Genomic DNA, 8439 nt, shown 5'->3' with positions numbered 1-8439 from the left:
TGATTGAGCAGTTTTGAAACACTCTGTCTGTACAAAATGCAACTGGACATTCGTAGCGCTAAGTGGGTAATAGTGGAAAAAAGAATATGTTCAAATATAAACTACACAGAAGCATTGTATGAAACTTCTTTCTGTTCTGTTCATTCAACTAACAGAGTTGAACCTTACTTTTGATTGAGCCGTTCTGAAACACTCTTTCTCTAGAAACTGCAATTGGACATTCTGAGCGCTAAGAGGCCTATATTGGGAAAAAGAGTGTCTACAAATAAAAACTACACAGAAGAATTGTGTGAAACTTCTTTCTGTTCTGTTTGTTCAACTAAAAGAGTTGAACCTTAGTGTTGATTGAGCCGTTCTGAAACACTCTTTCTGTAGAAAATGCAAGTGGAGATTCGGAGCGCTAAGAGGGTAATAGTGGAAAAAGGAATGTCTCCAAATATAAACTACACAGGATCATTCTGTGAAACTTCTTTCTGATCTGTGCATTCAGCTAACAGAGTTAAACCATACTTTTGATTGAGCAGATCTGAACACTCTTTCTGTAGAAAATGCAACTGGACATTTGGAACGCTAAGAGAGTAGTAGTGGAAAAAGGAATATATTCAAATATAAACTACACAGAAGCATTCTGTGAAACTTCTTTCTGATCTGAGCATTCAGCTAACAGAGTTAAACCATACTTTTGATTGAGCAGTTTTGAAACACTCTGTATGTAGAAAATGCAACTGGACATTCGTAGCGCTAAGTGGGTAGTAGTGGAAAAAAGAATATGTTCAAATATAAACTACACAGAAGCATTGTATGAAAATTCTTTCTGTTCTGTGCATTCAACTAACAGAGTTGAACCTTACTTTTGATTGAGCCGTTCTGAAACACTCTTTCTGTAGAAACTGCAATTGGACATTCTGAGCGCTAAGAGGCCTATATTGGGAAAAAGAATGTCTACAAATAAAAACTACACAGAAGAATTGTGTGAAACTTCTTTCTGTTCTGTTTGTTCAACTAAAAGAGTTGAACCTTAGTTTTGATAGAGCCGTTCTGAAACACTCTTTCTGTAGAAAATGCAAGTGGAGATTCGGAGCGCTAAGAGGGTAATAGTGGAAAAAGGAATGTCTCCAAATATAAACTACACAGAATCATTCGGTGAAACTTCTTTCTGATCTGTGCATTCAGCTAACAGAGTTAAACCATACTTTTGATTGAGCAGATCTGAACACTCTTTCTGTAGAAAATGCAACTGGACATTTGGAGCGCTAAGAGAGTAGTAGTGGAAAAAGGAATATATTCAAATATAAACTACACAGAAGCATTCTGTGAAACTTCTTTCTGATCTGAGCATTCAGCTAACAGAGTTAAACCATACTTTTGATTGAGCAGTTTTGAAACACTCTGTCTGTAGAAAATGCAACTGGACATTTGGAGCGCTAAGCGCGTAGTAGTGGAAAAAGGAATATATTCAAATATAAACTACACAGAAGCATTCTGTGAAACTTATTTCTGATCTGAGCATTCAGCTAACAGAGTTAAACCATACTTTCATTGAGCAGTTTTGAAACACTCTGTCTGTAGAAAATGCAACTGGACATTCGTAGCGCTAAGTGGGGAATAGTGGAAAAAAGAATATGTTCAAATATAAACTACACAGAAGCATTCTATGAAACTTCTTTCTGTTCTGTGCATTCAACTAACAGAGTTGAACCTTACTTTTGATTGAGCCGTTCTGAAACACTCTTTCTGTAGAAAATGCAAGTGGAGATTCGGAGCGCTAAGAGGGTAATAGTGGAAAAAGGAATGTCTCCAAATATAAACTACACAGAATCATTCTGTGAAACTTCTTTCTGATCTGTGCATTCAGCTAACAGAGTAAAACCATACTTTTGATTGAGCAGATCTGAACACTCTTTCTGTAGAAAATGCAACTGGACATTTGGAGCGCTAAGAGTTTAGTAGTGGAAAAAGTAATATATTCATATATAAACTACACAGAAGCATTCTGTGAAACTTATTTCTGATCTGAGCATTCAGCTAACAGAGTTAAACCATACTTTTGATTGAGCAGTTTTGAAACACTCTGTCTGTAGAAAATGCAACTGGACATTCGTAGCGCTAAGTGGGTAATAGTGGAAAAAAGAATATGTTCAAATATAAACTACACAGAATCATTGTATGAAACTACTTTCTGTTCTGTGCATTCAACTAACAGAGTTGAACCTTACTTTTGATTGAGCCTTTCTGAAACACTCTTTATGTAGAAACTGCAATTGGACATTCTGAGCGCTAAGAGGCCTCTATTGGGAAAAATAATATCTTCAAATAAAAACTACACAGAAGCATTGTGTGAAACTTATTTCTGATATGTTCATTAAGCTAACAGAGTTAAACCATACTTTTGATTGCGCAGTTCTGAACACTCTTTCTGTAGAAAATGCAAGTGGACATTCGGAGCGCTAAGAGTGTAATAGTGGAAAAAGGAATATATTCAAATATAAACTACACAGTAGCATTCTGTGAAAATTCTTTCTGTTCTGTGCATTCAACTAACAGAGTTGAACCTTACTTTTGATTGAGCCGTTCTGAAACACTCTTTCTGTAGAAACTGCAATTGGACATGCTAAGCGCTAAGAGTCCTACATTGGGAAAAAGAATATCTTCAAATAAAAACTACACAGATGCATTCTGTGAAACTTATTTCTGATCTGTTAATTCACTTAACAGAGATGAAACATATTTTTGATTGAGCAGTTATGAAACACTCCTTTGTAGAAAATGCAAGTGGAGATTCGGAGCGCTAAGAGGGTAATAGTGGAAAAAGGAATGTCTTCAAATATAAACTACACAGAATCATTCGGTGAAACTTCTTTCTGATCTGTGCATTCAGCTAACAGAGTTAAACCATACTTTTGATTGAGCAGATCTGAACACTCTTTCTGTAGAAAATGCAACTGGACATTTGGAGCGCTAAGAGCGTAGTAGTGGAAAAAGGAATATATTCAAATATAAACTACACAGAAGCATTCTGTGAAACTTCTTTCTGATCTGAGCATTCAGCTAACAGAGTTAAACCATACTTTGATTGAGCAGTTTTGAAACACTCTGTCTGTAGAAAATGCAACTGGACATTCGTAGCGCTAAGTGGGTAATAGTGGAAAAAAAAATATGTTCAAATATAAACTACACAGAAGCATTGTATGAAACTTCTTTCTGTTCTGTGCATTCAACTAACAGAGTTGAACCTTACTTTTGATTGAGCCGTTCTGAAACACTCTTTCTCTAGAAACTGCAATTGGACATTCTGAGCGCTAAGAGGCCTATATTGGGAAAAAGAATGTCTACAAATAAAAACTACACAGAAGAATTGTGTGAAACTTCTTTCTGTTCTGTTTGTTCAACTAAAAGAGTTGAACCTTAGTTTTGATAGAGCCGTTCTGAAACACTCTTTCTGTAGAAATTGCAAGTGGAGATTCGGAGCGCTAAGAGGGTAATAGTGGAAAAAGGAATGTCTCCAAATATAAACTACACAGAATCATTCGGTGAAACTTCTTTCTGATCTGTGCATTCAGCTAACAGAGTTAAACCATACTTTTGATTGAGCAGATCTGAACACTCTTTCTGTAGAAAATGCAACTGGACATTTGGAGCGCTAAGAGAGTAGTAGTGGAAAAAGGAATATATTCAAATATAAACTACACAGAAGCATTCTGTGAAACTTCTTTCTGATCTGAGCATTCAGCTAACAGAGTTAAACCATACTTTTGATTGAGCAGTTTTGAAACACTCTGTCTGTAGAAAATGCAACTGGACATTCGTAGCGCTAAGTGGGTAATAGTGGAAAAAAGAATATGTTCAAATATAAACTACACAGAAGCATTGTATGAAACTTCTTTCTGTTCTGTGCATTCAACTAACAGAGTTGAACCTTACTTTTGATTGAGCCGTTCTGAAACACTCTTTCTGTAGAAACTGCAATTGGACATTCTGAGCACTAAGAGGCATATATTGGGAAAAAGAATGTCTACAAATAAAAACTACACAGAAGAATTGTGTGAAACTTCTTTCTGTTCTGTTTGTTCAACTAAAAATTTGAATCTTAGTTTTGATTGAGCCGTTCTGAAACACTCTTTCTGTAGAAAATGCAAGTGGAGATTCGGAGCGCTAAGTGTGTAATAGTGGAAAAAGGAATGTCTCCAAATATAAACTACACAGAATCATTCTGTGAAACTTCTTTCTGATCTGTGCATTCAGCGAACAGAGTTAAACCATACTTCTGATTGAGCAGATCTGAACACTCTTTCTGTAGAAAATGCAACTGGACATTTGGAGCGCTAAGTGCGTAGTAGTGGAAAAAGGAATATATTCAAATATAAACTACACAGAAGCATTCTGTGAAACTTCTTTCTGATCTGAGCATTCAGCTAACAGAGTTAAACCATACTTTTGATTGAGCAGTTTTGAAACACTCTGTCTGTAGAAAATGCAACTGGACATTCGTAGCGCTAAGTGGGTAATAGTGGAAAAAAGAATATGTTCAAATATAAACTACACAGAAGCATTGTATGAAACTTCTTTCTGTTCTGTGCATTCAACTAACAGAGTTGAACCTTACTTTTGATTGAGCCTTTCTGAAACACTCTTTCTGTAGAAACTGCAATTGGACATTCTGAGCGCTAAGAGGCCTCTATTGGGAAAAATAATATCTTCAAATAAAAACTACACAGATGCATTCTGTGAAACTTATTTCTGATCTGTAAATTCAGTTAACAGAGATAAAACATAGTTTTGATTGAGCAGTTATGAAACACCCTTTTTGTAGAAAATGCAGGTGGACATTCGTAGCGCTAAGTGGGTAATAGTGGAAAAAAATATGTTCAAATATAAACTACACAGAAGCATTCTATGAAACTTCTTTCTGTTCTGTGCATTCAACTAACAGAGTTGAACCTTACTTTTGATTGAGCCGTTGTGAAACACTCTTTCTGTAGAAAATGCAAGTGGAGATTCGGAGCGCTAAGAGGGTAATAGTGGAAAAAGGAATGTCTCCAAATATAAACTACACAGAATCATTCTGTGAAACTTCTTTCTGATCTGTGCATTCAGCTAACAGAATAAAACCATACTTTTGATTGAGCAGATCTGAACACTCTTTCTGTAGAAAATGCAACTGGACATTTGGAGCGCTAAGAGATTAGTAGTGGAAAAAGGAATATATTCAAATATAAACTACACAGAAGCATTCTGTGAAACTTCTTTCTGATCTGAGCATTCAGCTAACAGAGTTAAACCATACTTTTGATTGAGCAGTTTTGAAACACTCTGTCTGTAGAAAATGCAACTGGACATTCGTAGCGCTAAGTGGGTAATAGTGGAAAAAAGAATATGTTCAAATACAAACTACACAGAAGCATTGTATGAAACTACTTTCTGTTCTGTGCATTCAACTAACAGAGTTGAACCTTACTTTTGATTGAGCCGTTCTGAAACACTCTTTATGTAGAAACTGCAATTGGACATTCTGAGCGCTAAGAGGCCTCTATTGGGAAAAATAATATCTTCAAATAAAAACTACACAGAAGCATTGTGTGAAACTTATTTCTGATATGTTCATTAAGCTAACAGAGTTAAACCATACTTTTGATTGCGCAGTTCTGAACACTCTTTCTGTAGAAAATGCAAGTGGACATTCGGAGCGCTAAGAGTGTAATAGTGGAAAAAGGAATATATTCAAATATAAACTACACAGTAGCATTCTGTGAAAATTCTTTATGTTCTGTGCATTCAACTAACAGAGTTGAACCTTACTTTTGATTGAGCCGTTCTGAAACACTCTTTCTGTAGAAACTGCAATTGGACATGCTAAGCGCTAAGAGGCCTACATTGGGAAAAAGAATATCTTCAAATAAAAACTACACAGATGCATTCTGTGAAACTTATTTCTGATCTGTAAATTCACTTAACAGAGATGAAACATATTTTTGATTGAGCAGTTATGAAACACTCCTTTGTAGAAAATGCAAGTGGAGATTCGGAGCGCTAAGAGTGTAATAGTGGAAAAAGGAATGTCTTCAAATATAAACTACACAGAATCATTCGGTGAAACTTCTTTCTGATCTGTGCATTCAGCTAACAGAGTTAAACCATACTTTTGATTGAGCAGATCTGAACACTCTTTCTGTAGAAAATGCAACTGGACATTTGGAGCGCTAAGAGCGTAGTAGTGGAAAAAGGAATATATTCAAATATAAACTACACAGAAGCATTCTGTGAAACTTCTTTCTGATCTGAGCATTCAGCTAACAGAGTTAAACCATACTTTTGATTGAGCAGTTTTGAAACACTCTGTCTGTAGAAAATGCAACTGGACATTCGTAGCGCTAAGTGGGTAATAGTGGAGAAAAGAATATGTTCAAATATAAACTACACAGAAGCATTGTATGAAACTTCTTTCTGTTCTGTGCATTCAACTAACAGAGTTGAACCTTACTTTTGATTGAGCCGTTCTGAAACACTCTTTCTCTAGAAACTGCAATTGGACATTCTGAGCGCTAAGAGGCCTATATTGGGAAAAAGAATGTCTACAAATAAAAACTACACAGAAGAATTGTGTGAAACTTCTTTCTGTTCTGTTTGTTCAACTAAAAGAGTTGAACCTTAGTTTTGATAGAGCCGTTCTGAAACACTCTTTCTGTAGAAATTGCAAGTGGAGATTCGGAGCGCTAAGAGGGTAATAGTGGAAAAAGGAATGTCTCCAAATATAAACTACACAGAATCATTCGGTGAAACTTCTTTCTGATCTGTGCATTCAGCTAACAGAGTTAAACCATACTTTTGATTGAGCAGATCTGAACACTCTTTCTGTAGAAAATGCAACTGGACATTTGGAGCGCTAAGAGAGTAGTAGTGGAAAAAGGAATATATTCAAATATAAACTACACAGAAGCATTCTGTGAAACTTCTTTCTGATCTGAGCATTCAGCTAACAGAGTTAAACCATACTTTTGATTGAGCAGTTTTGAAACACTCTGTCTGTAGAAAATGCAACTGGACATTCGTAGCGCTAAGTGGGTAATAGTGGAAAAAAGAATATGTTCAAATATAAACTACACAGAAGCATTGTATGAAACTTCTTTCTGTTCTGTGCATTCAACTAACAGAGTTGAACCTTACTTTTGATTGAGCCGTTCTGAAACACTCTTTCTGTAGAAACTGCAATTGGACATTCTGAGCACTAAGAGGCATATATTGGGAAAAAGAATGTCTACAAATAAAAACTACACAGAAGAATTGTGTGAAACTTCTTTCTGTTCTGTTTGTTCAACTAAAAATTTGAATCTTAGTTTTGATTGAGCCGTTCTGAAACACTCTTTCTGTAGAAAATGCAAGTGGAGATTCGGAGCGCTAAGTGTGTAATAGTGGAAAAAGGAATGTCTCCAAATATAAACTACACAGAATCATTCTGTGAAACTTCTTTCTGATCTGTGCATTCAGCGAACAGAGTTAAACCATACTTCTGATTGAGCAGATCTGAACACTCTTTCTGTAGAAAATGCAACTGGACATTTGGAGCGCTAAGTGCGTAGTAGTGGAAAAAGGAATATATTCAAATATAAACTACACAGAAGCATTCTGTGAAACTTCTTTCTGATCTGAGCATTCAGCTAACAGAGTTAAACCATACTTTTGATTGAGCAGTTTTGAAACACTCTGTCTGTAGAAAATGCAACTGGACATTCGTAGCGCTAAGTGGGTAATAGTGGAAAAAAGAATATGTTCAAATATAAACTACACAGAAGCATTGTATGAAACTTCTTTCTGTTCTGTGCATTCAACTAACAGAGTTGAACCTTACTTTTGATTGAGCCTTTCTGAAACACTCTTTCTGTAGAAACTGCAATTGGACATTCTGAGCGCTAAGAGGCCTCTATTGGGAAAAATAATATCTTCAAATAAAAACTACACAGATGCATTCTGTGAAACTTATTTCTGATCTGTAAATTCAGTTAACAGAGATTAAACATAGTTTTGATTGAGCAGTTATGAAACACCCTTTTTGTAGAAAATGCAGGTGGACATTCGTAGCGCTAAGTGGGTAATAGTGGAAAAAAATATGTTCAAATATAAACTACACAGAAGCATTCTATGAAACTTCTTTCTGTTCTGTGCATTCAACTAACAGAGTTGAACCTTACTTTTGATTGAGCCGTTGTGAAACACTCTTTCTGTAGAAAATGCAAGTGGAGATTCGGAGCGCTAAGAGGGTAATAGTGGAAAAAGGAATGTCTCCAAATATAAACTACACAGAATCATTCTGTGAAACTTCTTTCTGATCTGTGCATTCAGCTAACAGAATAAAACCATACTTTTGATTGAGCAGATCTGAACACTCTTTCTGTAGAAAATGCAACTGGACATTTGGAGCGCTAAGAGATTAGTAGTGGAAAAAGG

Source organism: Symphalangus syndactylus, chromosome 14 (assembly GCF_028878055.3).
Source record: "Symphalangus syndactylus isolate Jambi chromosome 14, NHGRI_mSymSyn1-v2.1_pri, whole genome shotgun sequence".
Lineage (NCBI taxonomy): Eukaryota > Metazoa > Chordata > Mammalia > Primates > Hylobatidae > Symphalangus > Symphalangus syndactylus.
Note: the sequence above shows the minus strand (reverse complement) of the source record.